This window comes from Lycium barbarum, chromosome 5 (genome assembly GCF_019175385.1).
Source record: "Lycium barbarum isolate Lr01 chromosome 5, ASM1917538v2, whole genome shotgun sequence".
NCBI classification, from domain to species: Eukaryota; Viridiplantae; Streptophyta; class Magnoliopsida; order Solanales; family Solanaceae; genus Lycium; species Lycium barbarum.
Window position 1 is genome coordinate 40,537,093 of NC_083341.1, and position 20,606 is coordinate 40,557,698.

Sequence of the window (20,606 nt, forward strand, 5' to 3'; positions counted from 1 at the left end):
TAACAAGAAGTGGCAGAACACTGGAAGAACTACAACGCATAGGTGGGGTGCAACTAAGTAGTCAAGGAAAATTTCGGATAAGTTAGCTAAGGGAAAAAAAGGATTGATAGTGGAATTGGAAGAGTGTAGCCTATTAACTCTCAACGATATAATGTAGACGTAAAGTGAAACCAGAAACTCAGAGTAAGAAATATTTCAATGATGATAGTCATGGAGGAAGACGAGGGATAAAAAGAGCAAAGTGTGACCAAACGCTCCGTAAAATGTTTTGATGGATTCCAATATCCCCATTAACCCGTCGATTCTAGAAATGTTCAGTCATAAAAGGTAGAAGTAGAATGACCTTAAAGAAGGCAACGAGAATGGATTGGTAATGCATAAGCGCTTCGTTTAAATACAAAGGCCTCGATTAGCAAAAAGGAAAATAAGTCAAGCTATACGATGAGAGTATTCCGGTATTATAAGAGACCAAAAGAGTTAGAGGATTGTTAGGGTTAGTCGATGACTACTGGTACTCGAGAGTTATTAGTGTATAAGAACACCCTTAAAAAGGGGGGAAGAGCAGATCTAGCCCTAAAATGAGGTATCACATTGTAAAAATTTCAAAGAAAGAAAGATGTTAGCTTAAAGAGGCCGAAATTCGAGACGTAGTGGCATATAAAGAATGCATTAAGAGGGAGCATAAATGAATTAAAGATAAGCATCCCACAAAGCAAGTATGAAAAGGAATTAAAATGGATCAAGAGAATACTTCATGCGGGCATGAGATATGATATTTCTAGACCAGGGAAATTTGTACCGCATCTAAATAGGCAGCGACGTATCCTAAAGAGTCACAAAGAGAGTAAGAAAGGTCTGCAAGCTAACTACAAAGGAGTAAGGATAAGCAGTGTGGAGATCACTAAAGAGAGGAAGAATGATGTGGGTGCAGATACAAAGGCAGCAGCATCACCAGAAATTAAAAAGTATGTCACGAGTCACTAACCATACTGAGTGTAAGGGTATGTATTATAGAATTATATGAACTATCAGCGTAAGGTTATGCCCCGTAGATGGGAATGGACACATCAAAAAGCCAACAAGGAATGACAGCTAACTAACTGATCACTGGAACAAGGAAGTCAGGGGTAAGTATACCATACCGATATTGGAAAAGAAGCCGTGGTAATATGAGAATTTCCCTAACTTTATAATTATAAGTTATATTATATGATTTGAGGCAAAGGAATTAAAGGGAGGGTTTTGATCCGAACTCAAAGTTATTGTGAGCTATAGGCAAGTTCGAACTATGATTATTGGTTCATCGCAGTATATAATCCTGCTACGAGTAATAATAAAGATGGTGATGGAACATTAGGAATGTACGTATTTAAGAAATTGTATTGAGGATATGGTTATAACTGATCATGGAAAGGAATTAAGATTGATGGTTGAAGAAACGTAACCGTTAAGAGTAAGGATTTGTCAGTAGCAGAGTACCGCTAAATAAGCAACTGCACGTTAGTATAAGAAAATTTATGATGAATCGGAGAGCATGGCTGATGAATTACGAGGGGATAATCTAGCACATATCTAAGCTCAACAAGTACAAGTAAGGATAGACAAGATAGTATAGGAAGAGTCAACAAAAGAAAGTGTTGTATTCGAGCAGGGGAGTTATCCATTAATAATGAAATGAAGAACAAAGAGGAAGGATGCTTGCAGGACGGTGAGTAGCCGTGGCATGGCCAATTAAACCACAGGAATGAAGACAGAATGCGAATGGGATACTAGTTGACTTGTGATTATATACATAAGGATTGAAGACTGTACGACACACAAATGAATTTGATAAAGAGTTACGAAAGAATAGGATGAAACTGACCAAATTATAGTACGAGTATACGGTAATTGAACAAAAATTCAATGGAGGATCGGCGCACTACAACATTCAAGGACGAATATTTTTAAGGGGGGAAGGATGTTACACCCCGTATCGTCGGAGAAGCACTTATCAAATTTGAAACGTAAGTATGTTGAGTTATGGTTAAGTAAAACCACTTTGGAATATAAGGAGAAAGCATTATTAAGTATATGTAATGAGTAAAGGATGCATATAAGGTATACCAAAAGGTTTTATAAGGAAATGAGTGGAAGAAATGGAGTAGTACGACTTTGGAGAAAGGATGGGTAAGTTTCGTGTGAAAATTTTAGTCCAACTTGAGGGAAGAATATCTCTTAGCATATAAAGTGTTTTGAAGTCAAACTGAAGCCTAAAATGAAGTTTGTCGAGTCTAGTTTCCACCGCACCAAACCGCTCGTTGATAGGACATCGGAGTGGAGAATTATGAACGTTACAATTCGGCTAAGAGAGCAGAAACTCGGTGTGAATAGTAAAAATCAGAAAACTTAAAATGATAATCTAATTTTTTTCACTCATTTTCTACCATCTTCTCTCGCTAAATTCTCTCTTCACTTCCCCAAAACTCTTTCTACCAAATTCATGAAGGTATAAGATTAAATTCAAGTGGTTATATCAAAATTCAACCCCAAAAGTTAACCTTGGTAAGGAAGAACATCTCTATAGCGTTGTGTTGCGTTTAAGGGTGATTGAAAGTTGAATCAGCGATGGATTTCGAATGGTATTTACTATTTAAGGTAAGTTTAACATCCAATACCCAAAGATATGGCTATTGTTCGTTGGGCTGTTTTGAGGTGATAAGTATGATTTGTGATGGCTGAAAATTATGGAATACAACATCATTATGATATGGTCTCTGTTGTTATTTGTATATATATTTTTACCAAGTGGATTGGTGAGTGAAACATATGAAATTTGAGATTGAAAGTGATGTTGTTAATGTTGGTATTGATGTTGTTGTTGTTGGTTGCTGAATTGCGATTTTGGGCTAGGCATATAAACAGAGGAGATGCTACCGAAATTTCGACAGATTCTAGAAAGTTTAACTTGGAAGCTTAGCACAATTATACTACGATGAGTCTAACGATAGTGTGAATCCTCTTAAATGTAGACTTGTGAGCTTCGACGAATAAGTGTAGATAATTGGAGGGCTGAACAGGTATGTTAAGGCTTTCCCTTTCCTTCTTTTTGGCATGATCCTATGATACGAGCTAACAATAGGTAATCGAGTCTCCATATTACTCTACTCTTAGAAGTACTAGGAGTATCTCAGTTCTTGATGATCCTGTACCCTTGGTTATGATTGTTCCTTCTGTTCATGGGTCCTGAGTTTTGCGTCATAATTATGTTAGTTCACATTAATTCATTGCAGTCATTTACAGATGTGCATATTGACTCGTGATCAGAAGGCGTTATATATGCGTATATTATATGTATATGGTGTTTGGGGAAAGGGCGAGGTGTTATATACACATTACCATCTGATCGGCTGGTGCACAGTGATAATGATTATGATGCTCGAATGGACTGCCCGAAGGGGCCATTATGCTATTATTCCCAAAGGGTCCATTATGCTATTATGCCCGAAGGGTCCTATATGATATATGGATTGACCCGTACGTTTCTCGGCACTATGACCTATGCATTTCATACTCCAGAGAGGAATTTTCATTAAACAAAGATATACAGATATGTTTAGATAGTCAGACATTGATGCATTCACACAAACATGTTAGATAATCAGACTTACAGATGCATTCAGTCAGTCAGTTTAGCTTACGAGTTTCAGATTCGCTTCGTGACTCCTATGTGTATGTTACTCTTATGCCTTACATACTCGGTACATTATCCGTATTGACTCCCCTATTAATCAGGGGGCTACGTTCATGCCCGCAGGTGCAGATAGACAGAGAGACGATCCAAATCTGTAGAGCCTCTTCCCAGCTGTTGTTGGTGCGCTCCATTCGATCTGGAGCTATTGTCTGTTTTGGTATGTTATATTTAGACGTAAATGTGCACGGGTACGGTGAGGCCCTGCCCCGTCCTATCTACAGTTTTGTACTCCAGTAGAGGTCTGTAGACAGATGTGTCAATTTGACGAGATGTAGCCATGTCGGCTCCCATCCTTTTGTGGCACAGCATATGTATCAGCCTTGTTGGCTTGCACTGTTATTTTCTATATATATACATATATGCTTATATGCACAGAGTATTAATAGTCCTTAAAGTTATCCTGATATGAGTTAGCATGGTTCAGCTATGAGCCTTATGGACCACTCAGTCGTCCAGTAAGGTACAGGTATTAGAGTAGGAGTGTTTAGTCAGTAGTGGCCAAGCACTCGTCACGACTCAGCGGATGGATCGTGACAATATTACTCTACTCTTAGAAGCATTAGGAGTACTTCAGTCAGTGATGTTCCTATGCCCCTATTTATGGTTGTTCCTTCTGTTCATAGGTCTTGAATGTTCTTATTATCACGACCCAATCTCGTGGACCATTACTAGTGTCCGAACTGGACACCCGTATGCGTATCTGTTAGATATAGTCAAATTGAAACTACGAATAATATGGAAACTTACGAAGAACCCCGAAGGTCCATAACGTCATCATATATGTATATATCCAGATAAACTATCTCCTGGGAGTCATAACTGATCAAATCATAAAATGATACGCAAGCCGACAAGGCTGCCACTACACATCAATATCATATCATATGTAAGCCGACAAGGCTGCCATTACAGACGAACATATCCATAGCACATCGTTTAGACACAGCTGACCAGAAGTTATACACAACCCACACATATGTCTACAGACCTCTAAGAATATCGATAGCGAAATATGACGGGACAGGGCCCCGCCGTACCCCTGGATAAACATATACATATACATCATAAGACCTGAACCAAAAGTCTAGACTCCGGAACAACGGAGCTCTCCAAGACAGCTGAGTAGAAGTCCTATGCTGAAGTGTCACCAAACTGACTATCTGTACCTGCAGGCATGAAACGCAGCCCTCCGAAGAAAGGGGGTCAGTACAGAATGTGTACTGAGTATATAAAACATGAAATACAATAAAAATGATCATGACTGAAATAGGGAGTACATGAGACAAGGATAACATCCAGAATACCAAAACACTTGCCTTTTGAAACATAAATCATGCATGTTAATATCATATATCATACCCGGCCCATTATGGGACTTGGTGACATAATCATATCATCATCATCATATATATATATATATAACGTGTACCGGCCCTCTAGTGAGGGACTCGGTGAATAAAGTCATCCTTGGCGCCATAATCACATTCCCTATCATCATCTCATCATATCATCATATCATCATATCATCACATCATCATATCATCATATATATATATATATATATAACGTGTCCCGGCCCTCTAGTGAGGGACTCGGTGAACAATGCAGTGAAACTGTGCACGAAAACGTGTCCTGGCCCGGGACTCAGTGAAAGATATATTGAGGCATGCACGAGCAGAGTAGTGAGAAACCATATGCAAATTAAAACACATCTGAGAATCGATTGAATAATCAAAACGAGCTACTATTTTAAAATCAAGGTAATAGTCATATCAAGTACCTTTCGAATATCACTATGGATTATATCAAAATAGAACTTTTGGAATCATATACACGTATCAGGACATAATGAAATAGCTTCTGGAAATCAAGAACATTAGCCATTCTAGTATCTCTAAGAATAGGAGCTTCTTTGGAATTTATACGTTCGTCATCTTTTTGTCTCACATAGATCATGCCAAAAAGAAGGAAGGGTTAGCTTTACATACCTGTTAATGATTAATCGCAAACCCGTTCGCTTCGTCGCCCCTTTAGCCTATTTAATATAAAAGTAACGCTATCATTAGTAACTATACTTCCTAGCTCATTAATCTGTGACCAATCGCCTATAGAACTTATTCTTTAACTTATACTTTCTCGATTAGGGTTTTTCATTAGTTAAGGACTTAACGAAAATCGGGCAGTATTTCCCCTATATATTCGCCTAACCCGAATTTCCAATTATTTTCCTGTTAACACAGAAATACCAACAATAGAGATATACATATCCAAACAGAATCAAATCCATGCTTAAATCACCTCTGAAACAGCCCAATATACATTTCTACACCGATGCTTGTATACACTTCTTTATTTTCGTATACACATAACATAATAACAAACACAACAACAACAACTACAGCCAATCCCACGATATTCCAGCACACCAAACAATTTATAACGACCACCAAACAGTCCACATGATGACCATAACAATTTATTCGATTTCCCGCAATTAATTTCGTAGTTCCCGTCTCACTATTTAACTATGACCTGGATGAATTTAAATATATCTAGTAGAGGATAATTCTTACCTCATATGCTAAGAACTCCTCTTCTTCCATCTTATTTCACTTTAAACAAATCTCTGATTTGCTATTATCCGGAGGAAATCGACTCGGGTATGCCTCTATGTCGTCCTTCGCGTCCTTGCTTCAACATAAGAGGATATATCTACCTCCAACGTTTCTGATCCTATATTTTTTTCCAAGGGAACTCTTCCTAATTTAATTTTAGAAGAAGGATAATACATATTTTTCCATACTAGCTCATCGTTTGCTGGTCATAGGAATGTTTGCATACACATTCTTAAGGGGTAAGTATATTCATTAATAGTATGACAATAGTTATAGAATATTAGTGGACCGCTTTGCCATTACTCTAAAGAAATAATGTCTGGTCCTACACGTGTCACCATTAGTTATACTTAAGAGTTAATAGTCAGTTGGTCCTAATTTACCATAGTGGCACGTGGATTTACATATTCCTTAATATAACCTATCCATTAATTGATATATTTACCTCCACTAGACGTCCCCCTTAATCAATTATGTACAAAATTAATTCTTTGATCACAATTCACTTAAATAGTAATCATTTTTAATACACTCCATATTCATTGTCATGCTCATATGACATAGCAGTAGCCCATAGCCCCTTTTAGTACACACAAAATATTATTTCCAATCACCGTCATTCCACTTTCGAGTCCTAAATAATTTCGGGACGTCATTCCTTCTACGCATTGATCTCTTGATTCCCATAGTTGAATATGACCAAATCCTCGAGGCTCGGTTAAATTTTCTCATGTTGGACGGTTAAATTTTCTAGTCCAAAAATACGGGGCATTATAGCTTAGACCGTATATTATTTATATAAATTTCAAATCTCAACGAAACTTATTTTGTTTGATTGGTTTAACTTCTAATATTTACGACACATCTGTACCATTACTCTAACCACCTATAAGCTTGGGGGATAACCTCATTTCCGTTACTAATTTAATTTAACTCCCACGCTTTCCATCGCATGAAAATACGGGATGTAACACTTATATTGATGAGATTAACTCAAAGATGTATATCGGAGGTAGTACGACCATATGTCACTCCGAGAGTCCTACGTATTCACTTTATTTATGCATTGCATAGACTTATACATATGCGCATTGACCTGTGACAATAAGGGCTTTATATACGCGTAAATTATATGTATATGGGGTATGGGGAAAGGGATCTGCATTATATACGCATTGCCACCTGATCAGTTGGTGCACAGTGATGATAATGATGATATATGGATCGGGTCGTAAGTTCTTTGGCACTATTATATGGTACATGGATCGGGTCGTACGTTACTCGGCACTAACATAAGGGATATGGATCGGGATATACATTCCACAACACTAACAGTTATACTATGACCTATGCATATCATGCGCCCTTAGAGGCACTTTCACGTTATACAGAATTATACAGATGTTTCCAGATGTCCAGCCATAGATGTATTCAGATATTGAGATTTTCTTTCATATTTTAGATGTCTCTAATGATTCTTATGTGCTTGATGTTCTTATGCCTTACATACTTGGTACATTATCCGTACTGACTCCCTTATTATTCGGGGGGAGGCTGCGTTCATGCCCGCAAGTTTAGGTAGACAGAGAGGCGATCCAGCTCAGTAGGATATCCCCTCAGCTGTAGTTGGTGCGCTCCACTTGATCTGAAGGTGCGGTCTATTTTGGTATGCCATTCTTTTGAGATGTATATGCATATGGGTATGACGGGGCCTTGTCCCGTCCTTTCTTCAGCTTTTATTCCAGTAGAGGTCTGTAGACAGTATATGTAGATGACATGTGATGTAGCCTTGTTGGCTCATATTCTTTTGTGTACAGCATATGTAGAGGCCTAGTCAACTTGCACTGTTCTTTTAGCAATATATACATATTGTTCAGAGTCCCTGAAGTTATTCGTTCGTAAGTCAGTATAGTTCAGATTTAGTACTTATGGGCGGCCACCTTATTGTTCAGTGTTATTCAGATATGACTATAGGGGTGTTTGGTTACTAGATATTAGGCACTCATCACGACTCATCGGTTTGGGTCGTGACAGAAGTGGTATCAGAGTTGTTCCGTCCTAGGGTTATCTACAGACCGTGTCTAGTAGAGTCTTATTTATGGGTGTGTTTTGCACCACACTTATAAACAGGAGGCTACAGGACATTTAGGAAATTGTCATTCTTTCTTTCTTAGATCGTGTGACTGAGTCGTGTGTTAAGATTTCGCCTTCTAATAATTTGTTCTGATTTTAACAATGCCTCGAAAGAAGGCTATAGCTGCCCAAAAGGGCAAGAGAGTGGATGGTGAGGCCACTAGCCGTACTCAGTGGGCTTCTAGGGCTCGAGGCAAGTCTCAGAGTGAGATCCCATCTCATACTTCTCATAACCCGCCTCCAGCACCTGCCACAGTGCCCCCAGTTCCTCAGCCATATGCACCGGGTCAGGATATGTGGGATGCTATACAGTTATTGAATAGATTTGTAGCCGCTCAGGCTCAGCGGTAGGGAGTTGGTGCTGACCAGGTAGACCGAATTGGTAGTGCGAGGGTTAAGACTTTTCTCGGGTTAGATCCTCCAAATATTTTTGTTTTGAAGCAAAATATGGATCCTCAAGACTTTATTGATAGTATGCAGAGGACTTTAAGGGTTATGCATACTGATGAGGTCCAGTCGGTGGAGTTGGCTTCTTATAGGCTCCGTGATGTTGCAGTGCAGTGGTATCATATATGGGAGCTACCTAGGAGAGAGAATGCCCCTCCAGCCATTTGGCGAGAGTTTTGGAATGCTCCTCCAGCCATTTGGCGAGACTTTTGGAATGCTTTTATTCACCATTATTTACCACAAGATGTCTGACGAGCTCAAGCAGATAGGTTTTTGCGTATTGAGCAGGGCAACATGAGTGTTCAAGAGTACAGTGTATACTTCAATTCATTGGCCAGATATGCCCAAGCTATGGTGGCTGAGATGGAAGATCGAGTTCATCGTTTCGTGGATGGTCTAGGGCCATATTTAATAGATGACTGCACGACTGCTGCATTATAGCCGGGCATGGATATTTACCGTATACAAGCATATGCACAGAATCTAGAAGATCGTAAGCATCGGCGGATGATAGAGCATGAGCATGATCGGGGCAATGGTAAGAGGGCCAGATCTTTAGATATTGCTGGTGAGTTTAGAAGAGGACAGAGATAGCAGCATTGTGGTATCCATTTCATTCAGCAGGGAGTGCACCTCCGTGGTTTTCAGGCCTTAGGTTTGCTTGATCATCTTATTCCGGAGCGGGCCGGAGTTCTAGAGCATCAGGTTCTCAGTATAGACCAGAGTCAGGCCAGGTGAGAACACCTTTGCCGCGATGTTCCCAGTGTTGTAAGTTACACGCTGGACAGTGTCCACTGGGATCAGACACTTGTTATCCTTATGGCCAACCTGGCCATAAGATGACGGGTGGCGCAGGCATCAGTCAGCCAACGGGGTCCATAGCTGGTTCTTTTTCTGCAGTACGCCCTTCAGAGAAAGGTTCTCAGACACCAGCAGAATGTGGTAGAGGGCAGAGTGGAGCGTCTAGCTCGAGTGGGCCTCAGCACCGCATCTATGCATTAGCCGGTAGACAGGATCGTGAGTCGTCTCCTGATGCTGTCACAGGTATAATATCAGTTTCCTCCTATGATGTGTACGCACTGATTGATCTAGGTCCCAACTTATCATATGTTACTCCATTTATTACTGGAAAGTTTGGGATAGATCCTGAATCAATTAAACTGTTTGAGGTGTCTACACCAGTTGGTGACCCAGTCATAGCTAGGCGAGTATATCGAGGTTGTGTAGTGATAGTTTGTAATTGCCATACCCTAGCAAATTTGATCGAGTTAGACATGGTTGGTGTTGACGTTATTATGGGTATGGATTGGTTGGCCTCCTGTTATGCTAATGTTGATTGCAGAATGAAGATAGTTCGATTCTAGTTTCCAAGCGAGCCAGTCCTAGAGTGGAAGGGTAATGCTGCTTCGCCAAGGGGTAGGTTTATTTCCTACCTTAAGGAAAGAAAGATGATTAGAAAAGGGTACATTTATCACCTGGTTCGGGTTCAGGATGTACAAGCAGAGTCACCAACTCTTCAGTCTGTCCCTGTGGTTAATGAGTTCCCAGAGGTGTTTCCAGATGAGCTTCCATCCATTTCGCCAGAGCGAGAGGTTGATTTCACTATCGATTAATTGCCATATACTCAGTCAATATCTATTCCTCCTTATCGAATGGCACTTTTGCAGTTGAAAGGACTGAAAGAGAAATTGAAGGATTTACTTGAGAAGGGTTTTATCAGATCTAGTAAATCACCGTGGGGAGCGCCGGTGTTATTTGTAAGAAAGAAAGATGACTCCTTACGAATGTGTATCGATTACAGGAAATTAAATAAGGTGACTATAAAGAATAAATATCCACTTCCGAGGATTGATGACTTGTTTGATCAGCTATAAGGCGTTAGATATTTCTCGAAGATAGACTTGAGATCGGGGTATCATCAGATCAGGGTGAAGGAGGAAGACGTTCCGAAAATGGCAATTAGAACTAGAAATGGGCACTATGAGTTCTGTGTTATGTCATTTGGGTTAACTAATGCTCCTGCTGTGTTCATGGACTTGATGAATCGCGTATTCAGTCCCTTCCTAGATCTATTCGTGATTGTGTTTATAGGTGATATTCTGGTTTATTCATTATCAGAGGCTGAGCATGTAGAACATCTACGACCAGTGCTTAGAGTTCTTCGAGATAGAGACCTGTATGCAACGTTTTCCAAATGTGAGTTCTAGTTGAACTTTGTGGCTTTTCTTAGTCACATCATTTCAGACGAAGGCATTAGAATGGATACTCAAAAGATTGAAGCTGTGAAGAATTTTCCAAGGCTCACGATGCCAACGGGGATACGTAGTTTCTTGGGTTTGGCTGGTTATTATAGAAGGTTTGTAGAAAGATTTTCTTCTCTTTCAGCCCCATTGACAAAGCTAACTAAAAAATCAGCTAAGTTCCAGTGGACAGATACATGTGAGCGGAGTTTTCAGACATTGAAGGATAAGTTCACTTCAGCACCCGTTTTGACTCTTTTCGAGGGAACATATGGCTATGCGATTTATTGTGACGCTTTAGGTATTGGGTTGGGCTGTGTATTGATGCAACACGATAAGGTTTTTGCCTATGCTTCTAGACAACTGAAGAAGTACGAGAAGAACTATCCAACCAATGATCTTGAGTTAGCTACAGTGATTCATGCTCTAAAAATGTAGAGACATTATTTATACGGAGTCCATGTAGATATCTATACCGACTATAAGAGTCTCCAATACATCTTTAAGCTGAAGGACTTGAACTTACGTCAGAGGCGATGGCCAGAATTGTAGAAAGATTATGATGTTGATATTTTGTATCATCCTGGTAAAGCTAATGTAGTAGCTGATGCTCTTAGTCGTAAAACTATGGGTAGCCTGTGATATGGGCAACCGGAGAAAAGAGAGATAGTGCCCGAAGTTCGTCAATTAGCTAGCCTTTGAGTTTGGCTGTTAGATTTAGGTGATGCAGGAGTTAATGTTCAACACACAGTGGTGTCATCTTTGGTAGCGGAGATAAAGGAACGTCAGTACGAGGATTATTGCAGGCTATGGTGATTCCGACATGGAAATGGGAGGTACTAGAGTCTGAATTGTCAGCAAGTCAAGATAGAGCACTAGAAGCCCAGAGGTTTATTGCAGGCTATGGAGATTCCGACAAGGAAATGGGAGGTAATCAATATGGATTTCATTAAAGGTTTTGCTCATACTCAATTGAAGTATGATTCAATATGGGTCATAGTTGATAGGCTTACAAAGTCCGCTCATTTCCTGCCTGTCAGAACTACGTATTCGGCTGAGGATTATGCAAAACTCTACCTTAGAGAGATTGTATGAGTTCATGGGGTTCCTACCACCCTTATCTCAGATAGAGGAGCACAGTTCACAGCTAACTTATGGAAATCTTTTCAGAATGGATTGGGGACTCAGGTGAGTCTTAGTATTGCATTTCATCCGTAGACGGATGGACAAGCAGAGAGTACTATCCAGACACTTGAAGACATGCTGTGAGCTTGTGGGATTGACTTCTGAGGTAGATGGGCTGATCATTCGCCTCTTATTGAGTTTGCTTATAATAACAGTTATCACTCCAGTATCCATATGGCTCTTTATGAGGCTTTATATGGACGGAGATGTAGATCCCCTATAGGATGATTTAATATTCGAGAAAATCATTTAGTTGGCCCAGATTTGATACAGCAAGCAGTTGACAAAGTGAAAGTAATTCAAGACAGATTGCTGGCAGCACAGAGTCAACAGAAATCCTATGTTGATAATCGGCGATGCAAACTAGAGTTTGAGGTAGGTGATTAGGTCTTCCTGAAAGTTTCGCCTATGAAAGGAGTAATGAGATTTGGCAAGAAGGGTAAGTTGAGCCCTCGGTATATCGGGCCATACAGAATTATTCGTCCAGTAGGTAAGGTGGCATGTGAGTTAGAGCTACCTTCTAAGTTGGAGTCTGTGCATCCGATATTTTATGTGTCCATGCTCCGTATGTGTATAGGAGATCTTTCGAGAGTTGTAACGGTAGACGATATCTAGGTGACGGAGGAGTTACCATACGTGGAGATCCCTGTAGCTATATTGGATTGACAAGTTCATCAGTTGCGGACTAAGGATGTGGCTTCTGCTAAAGTGTTGTGGAGAAATAATAATGATGAAGAAATGACTTGGGAAGGTGAAGAGGAGATGAAGACTAAATACCCGTATTTACTTCCGTCATCTTAGGAGGCTCAGTCTGAGGCATCATCATCCCTAGGTATTGGTTTTATTTATTGTTTTTGGGATTGGTCGGGTGAGGCCATAATGTTTTGGTATATGGACCTGTGTGGCCTTATTTTGGGTTGCTATGTATAGGTTGGATTGATATGTTTACAGGGGAAACTCTGGCAAAATTTTTGTAGAATCCCTAAGAGTCTAACATTCGAGGATGAATGTTTCTAAGGGGGAGAATGTTACACCCACGGTTTTTGTATTTTGAGATTCGTCGTGCATTAGCAATTCTATTCTTGGATACGGGGGTTATCAAGGTTAAATGAGATTAGACAAGTTTATCTCATAGTTATAAAGGGTTAAGTTCATGTTTAGCAGGTACTGGACGGATTAAGAGTTCAACAAATTGACGAGAAAATGTTTCAGGGGGAAAGTGGATTTTACGGCCTGATATACGGACCGTATAATGTTTTACGGATAGTATATTAGGCTAACCTCCACTGTAAAACTGGTTCCAGAAAGGGCGAACCACTAGTGAGTATTAATGGTCCAATAATACGGACGTATAATTGGCTGAATCCATCATAAAATTGATTTAGAGAAGGGAGAAGCATTAGTCAGGATTCACGGTCCAGTTATACGGACTGGATAAATTTTACGATCCGTAAAGTTGACCGTAAAACTGGGTTGGGCCAGATTTTGTTGAAGTTATATATATTTGGACCTCAATAATTTTAATTCATTTCCAACATTTCCCAACTTCTTAAGATCTCTAGAACCTTCTCCCTAGTATATTTAACATATCAAAGTGAAATCAAAGATCAAAGGGCAAGGATCAAGACAATCAAGTGTTGAAACGCTCACTAGGGTTTGTAGAACCCAAGAATTTTATTGGTGCTGAAGTTGGGGTTCCATTCAAGTGAGATAGTTGATTCAAGGCTTGCTTTTGCGTGATTCAGGTAAGTTTTCACATCTATTTTCATGTTATTAAGAATGTTTGGTTGTTGAACAACTTGATTGAGGGAAGAAAGTAAATGAGGAAGTTCAAATGTGGGTTTGATAATATTTTGAATAATAAATTAACTTGAGTTGTACTTCTTAGAGTATTTTGAGTATAATCTTGCTGTAAATGGTGTGATGATGAGGAAGTGTGGTATACGAGTGTATACTGGGTTATGTTGAAATTGTTGTTGTGTGTTGATGATGAAAAGTAGTTTTGAGCATTAAAGGAAGTTTTTTGATTATAGAATTGATGATGATATTATTGTTGATTGAGAGTTGTTTTATGATATAGTGGAAGTCGATAAAAGGGGGAAAATGCTGCCCAAATTTTGTCAATTCGTTAATAATACTAGTTTTAACTTAAGAGTTCTTTCAAGACTTAACTTTAGTATGATCCTCTTTGATGTATACTTTGCGAACTTGGAAGGAGAATGTTAAATAATTAAGGAGACGTTAAGGTATGTTAAGGCTATCCCTTCTTTCATTTTTGGCATGATCTTATGATATGAATTAATAAGCGAGTAAACGAGGTTCCATATTACACTACTCTTAGAAGCATTAGGAGTACTTCAGTTAGTGATATTCCTATACCTCTTTTTATGCTTGTTTCTTCTGTTCGTGGGTCTTGAAAGTTCTTATATTGATGAGATTAGCTCAAAGACGTATATCGGAGGTAGTAAGACCTTATGTCACTCCAAAAGTCCTACGTATTCACTTTATTTATGCATTGCATTCACTTATACATATGCACATTGACCTATGACAAGAAAGGCATTACATACGCGTATATTATATGTATATGGGGTATGGGGAAAGGGATAGGCATTATATACGCATTACCACCTGATCAGCTGGTGCACAGTGATGATGGTGATGAAATATGCATCGGGCCGTACGTTCCTCGGCACTAACATAAGGGATATCGATCGGGTTGTATGTTCCATAGTACTAACAGTTATACTATGACCTATGCATATCATGCGCCCTAAGAGACACTTTCATTTTATACAGAGTTATACAAATGTTTCTAGATGTCCAATCACAGATGTATTCAAATATTGAGATTTGCTTTCATGTTTCAGATGTGTTTCATGATTCTTATGTACTTGATTTTCTTATGCCTTACATACGCGGTACATTATCCGTACTAACTCCCCTATTGTTCGGAGGGGGTGGGGGGCTGCGTTCATTCCTGCTAGTTCAGGTAGACAGATAGGTGATCCAGCTCAGTAGGATATCCCCACATCTGTAGTCGGTGCACTCCACTTGATCCGGAGCTGCGGTCAATTTTTGTATTCCATTCTTTTGAGATATGTATTCATATGGGTATGACGGGGCCCTGTCCTTTCCTTTCTACTACTTTTATTACAGTACAGGTCTGTAGATAGTTGTATGTAGATAACATGTCATGCAGCCTTGTTGGCTCCTATTCTTTTGTGTACAACATATGTAGCGGCCTAGTCGACTTGCATTAGTCTTTCAGCATATATATCTATGTGCCAATTGTTCAGACTCCCGGAAGTTATTTTTTCGTGAGTCAGTATATTTCAAATGGAGTGCTTATGGGACACCTTATTGTTTAGTGTTATTCAAATACGAGCATAGGGGTGTTTGGTCACTAGAGATCCGGCACTCGTCACGACTCATCGGTTTGGGTTGTGACAGTTTCCTTGTGTGTTTTGTATTTGGTGTGGCTGAGTGTGGGATTTTGAAGCACAAAAGGTCTTCACATACATTCTTGTTCACGGCTGCGCCCCAAAAAGGTAACACTTTAATCTTGTTATTTTCAGTAGTTTTTAGAGTGGTACTACCCTGTTTTTGCTATTAGTTTGTTTTTGGTTTGATTAGTGGCAATTTGTTTCCTTAGTAATGATTAAAACTCATCAAAAATTTGAGATAGATATCATACACTTGTCCTCACTAATGATATGCTTAGCTAGAATAATGGTTGCTCGTTTGACTTAAGTGTGAGTGTGCCTGGATAATGTTTCCTGATATTGATCCATTGGTGAATATGTATAAACTGAGGTGTGCTTTATTAGATGTTAAGGCCCCTGCTTTGATTTTCATCCTTTAAACATAATGAAGTATAGCTATATGATTGACATTAGTGACTCTGGTAACCTTCTAGATTAATGCAAAATCCTGTTAACAAGTGTGAGATTGCTAGAAAAACTGTAATGATCCAAGTTGAGTAGTTTAAGTCCTTGATGAGGGTTGAATAAATTCACTTTGACAGTATAGTTGAATACAGAGGTTTAACTTAAGTTGTTTAGAAGACACAGACGTCATTACATGACTGTTTTGAGCATTAACTTGAGTTGTGCGAATTTTCTATGATACTGCTTTGCTTTAGATGTCTATATGACATGTCCATTAGATCACTCATGTCCATTAGATCACTATTTGATTACCTGCCCTCTTAATGTGATAATATTTGTTTAAAGAGACTAATGACTTAAACGGACCCTTTAATGTTATTGTATGACCCTTGTCCTGGACCTTGAGAATGTCTGCAACTCTTATTAGCCTAACATGTACTGCTTCTTTTCCTAGACTATGGGACTGTGACACTGCAAACCTATTATGACTAGATTGAAATTATCTTAGCTCTGCACATAGGAAGTTTTGTGTGAAATACTCTGTCTATTCCTAATATATGCTCATTGGTTGATGCTGAGTTGTTGTACAATGCGAAGTCTTGACATTTTCTGTAATCTGCCTTTGTCCTTACTAATTTGATGGGATTATGGCGTGTAAAAGCTCACTGATTTGATAGCATGCATGGTTAAAAGGGAGGGGTCGGGAATAACTTTTCAGGACCTAAATTCATGCATCAATAACTTATCAGGACCTGGATTCATGCCTTAAATTTAAAAATTTCTTGCTTTTGTGTTGTTTAAGCGTGAGCATGTTCAATGAAAACCTGTATGACATATACCTACTTCAACTGCTTAAATCCTTGATCTGAATTCTCATATCCTACTCATATGAATGTAGTATCATCATTTAACTGTCTCTGTTTGTTTGCATCCTTGAGAACCTTGTTTGTATGATTAGTCATCATTGCGTGGCTATTTAGTCTATGATGGTTTTTATAAAAGCTAAAAATTACACTTTAATTTATCATATGTCCTAATGTGAGCTTAATTAGCCCCTGATAACAAAGAATGATCCTTATTTATACCTAAATAGCCTTGTCCGCTTGTGAGTATTTATATCTATATTTGGGGAACACCTAGTTGTGAACAGCTTAAGTGACAAGACCTCATATGGTTCTAAAGGACTGTAGGTGAGTTGAAAGTCACATAGCTTAGAAGGGCCTTTTTAAAAGATGCTCTGAGGAGAGGGTCAAGGAAAAATCAAAGCAATGCTTGGGTTCATAACACCTCCTCTCCATATAAAGAGTACCATGGAACTTCTATGGCTTAAGGGATGCATGCTCACTATATGAGGATCTTGGGACCATATAAACATTGTCACTAGACCTAAGGGGACTTAGACTTAGATTGTAAACAAACTATCACTAATGAACAGCTGGTTATATCTAAATAAAAAATCTGAGTGCATATGTACTTAACTTGGACACAAATAGGAAAGAACTCAAGAGAAGTATAGAACTTAGAGTTACATGATTCCCTTCCCCTTTAAGCTCTGTAAAAAAACAAAAAAACATGTTTGTGTTCCTTTTGCATCCTCTTCATCACTCTGAATTTTCATAATCCTTGTCACATATTGTCCCCATTTAACAACATGACTCTAATGTTAAAGAGCAATCCAGCACCCTCCTTACACACTTGGACCTGTTTGCAATTTGTTTATATTTGTGCCATGGTTGTTGAAATTACAGTTACTCATTTGTGTGCTACACATTTTGTATATGTTTACTTGAACCAGAGAAACCTGGTCCTATCTGCTTTCCCTTGCCTATTCCATGATAACTCAAATTACAATTATTATTTTTGCATGTCATCATTTCTTGCATATGATTACTTGAGTTCAGGGAAACCTGAGTTCAGCCTATGTGCATGTTTGCCTGGTTTCCTGGTTGCCTATGTCCCTTGTTATTGTTACCATAATGTGATTTGCCTTGTGCTATCCTTATGAGCATTAGACCTGTAGTTTGCTTCTGTCTATGCCATGTCTATGTGCTTTCAATTTGCTTCTAGTTATAATTCCTTCATATGTTACCACCTGCTTTTGTTCATACTATGCCTGTTTGTTTCTGTCTACTTCTGATTATGCTATGACTGAATACACCAAGTATATTGATGTTCGGCGTAAAATACATATATTTATCCATTGTTTCCTCACATTCTTGTACTTTTAATCGCCTTTTGAGTATTAATTATAATGATTTGTGCTTAATAATATATTTTTACTCTGTAGGAATAAAACGGTGTGGAGATGAAGAGATTTGGAACAAAAAAAGAAAAAGAAGAAGAAACGAGAGGGGACAAAGCGGGGGACACTCTATAGAGTTTGTCCCCCCAAAGTGAAGACAAAAGGCAAGCAACCAATTGAAATTGAAATGAAAAAGAAAATGAATACCTGGCAGCACTAAAAATTGAAGACGTTCAGTTGGCGTTGCTGTGCACTCGCGACACCTAGCTATCACGGAAAATTATTGTCTCTAATTCTCTGCATCCGTGTTGCAACCGCGACGAGGGTGTGACATGCCCCTGCAGTTTTTTTTTTCGGTCCGAGTTGGATTTGGTTTTTAAAAGCCAGACCTTTTGGTACCCTATAAATACATATTGTACACGCTTTTTACTTTTTTACTTAACTTTGGATAACTTTAAACCTTTAATTCAGAACTTTGGACCTAGAGAGAGCTTGGAGCCGCCGTGGAGGTCGGAGTTACAAGGCTTTACCTTCTCTTCTCTGTAATATTTATTTTTACGTTTTTATTCGAATGATTTTGTTGTTTTTCCTCCATGTCTATGTGTAGCTAAACTCTTTAGTTCTAGGGTTTTGGTACAAACATGAAAGTTGGCGTTTGATTATCGTTTATATCTATTGATTTTCATCTTTAGGTTATTTATTTATTCTTGATCTTAATTGTTTGATTATTTGATGAAATAGTTAAGCACTATCTGTGGCGTGAGAATTGAACTTGGGAAAGAGAATTTGCATGTGTAATAAGAATAAATAGAGCTTGTTCGAGTGATCGTTTCGCTAATGATGATAGGAATATACACTTTAGCGTTGCCTAGTTGAATACGGAGAAGTAAATGCGTTCTTGTTATCTCTGGCGACCATAGGAATATAGGCGTTATAATAACATCTACAGTCTTGTGAGCAACTCAAAAGATACTCATAAAGTTATAATTAACCCGTCAACTAGTAACCCGTAGGTATAACGATTTGAAGACTCAACTCGATTTAGTTGTCATAGCCCTAGATCTATCTCTTCTCCGATAAAAATCCGCTCATTCTTGGTTGAAGTTCATTATTTGTTTTATTTTATTTTTAGTTAGTTAATAATTGTATTTTGCGATTTTACTTCTTGTTTAGATAACTAGTATAGTTTAATTTAGTAAATAGTTAATCATAAGTCCCTGTGGGTACGGTATCTGGACTTTAAATCCTATATTACTTGTACGGCCGTGTTTACTTGCATGTGCGTTCTGGAGCAACAACTGTTTTTATCTATAACAAGCTCATGTATGAATGTGGAATTCTGTTCTACTTATGGCTATATTGGCTGGGAAACTAAGGTAGCTTTTGGGGTCTGGTCTTAAGCCTTCCCCTGGTGTCCTGCCATGCCGGAGGTTCATGAAACCTCTTGGATCTTGTGCGGCATCAGGAATAAGGATGGTGATGAATCTCCCCTCTTACCACCTAAATCCCTACATATAAAGCCCAGTAGCAAAGATGCGGATATATTAATTGCATGACACTTGAATGAATTTGATATATGTGCACTTGTATTTACATACGTGATAAGTTCAGAAAATTATAAACTAACCGGGTTCCCTATTTTTTTTCTCCTCTACCATATGGCCACTCGGGCTGGACCTGAAGGAAATTATTTCATAATTATCGAGTCCGTGAAGATAGGAAGATAATATTAAAAGAAAAGCATAGAAGGCCCAACCATGGGTAAAAATGGACAACTAGGGGCTTGGTACGCCCCTAGTCTTCCCTTCCTCTTTACTTATCCACTATTTGTATTTTCTTTATGTAATTGATTGTATCCCGTATTGTAAAGTTGTAAAACTCATATATATTATGGGAATCATCATGATTATAAACTGGTCATCTTAGGAAAACAGTGCCTACGCCGTTTAGTTCGACTTTAGGTCCCCACACGATTTTAAAAAAAAAAGACCTGAGTATAAATGATTTTTTTTAAATGGCTAAGTAAATGAATCATATAAGTTAAATAATGAGGATAAAAGGGGATCACATCTTTATGGAACATTGTCCCAATTTTCTTGAATAAACCAAATTGACGTTTTA